This window comes from Papaver somniferum, chromosome 11, assembly GCF_003573695.1.
Source record: "Papaver somniferum cultivar HN1 chromosome 11, ASM357369v1, whole genome shotgun sequence".
NCBI classification, from domain to species: Eukaryota; Viridiplantae; Streptophyta; class Magnoliopsida; order Ranunculales; family Papaveraceae; genus Papaver; species Papaver somniferum.
In genome coordinates, this window is record NC_039368.1 from 54,909,240 (window position 1) to 54,909,973 (window position 734).

The window sequence follows — 734 nt, forward strand, 5'->3', positions numbered from 1 at the left end:
ATTTATTTGATTTTTTCTTAGGTACCTTAGTCTGAAGAGCGGCGATTGGAGTCAACAACTGGCTTAAAGTAAGTACTTGATATTCTCGCAAAGCTTTTGCAAGGTGAGTTATTGAGAATTACTTTGTACAATGGTTTCCAGCGAGTTCAGTTCTTTTATAGCTTTTTGAAATCTTACCACAAGAGCTGAGACAGGGGAGTCATCTGATGTTTCTCCTGAGGAGTATGCATATGCATCTTCTCATTATCAAGAACCTGCCGAGTGTGTAAATAATGATTGGGATTATTGTTATAGGTATGATCATTCCGGACCTTGTGAAGGTTATGATCATTACCAACCTTACCCTGGTTATGAGCCACAATTTGTTGATTCCAATTATTATTCACACATTTCGCCGTCACAGTATGAGAGGGATAACCAATTTTGCTGTGACACATCTGCATCACAACTATCTTTGCTATAACGCCTCAATATTGACATTGCTGAACATACCAAAGCTAATGAGTTATTTTTTGCCGAGCTTAGTAAAGCCCATGCTCATATTGCTGAACTTGCTGAACAAAATGCTTTATCGATTGCTCAACTAACGCAGTCGGCAGAAGAGTCTGGTCTTACCGATGAGGAAAGTTCTAATTTTTCTAATATCCTTGATATTTATGATGAAACCGCTTTAGCTAATGAATCAATGTTTATGGAAAGTGATGATGAACTTGACAGTTGTGATCATAGGAATA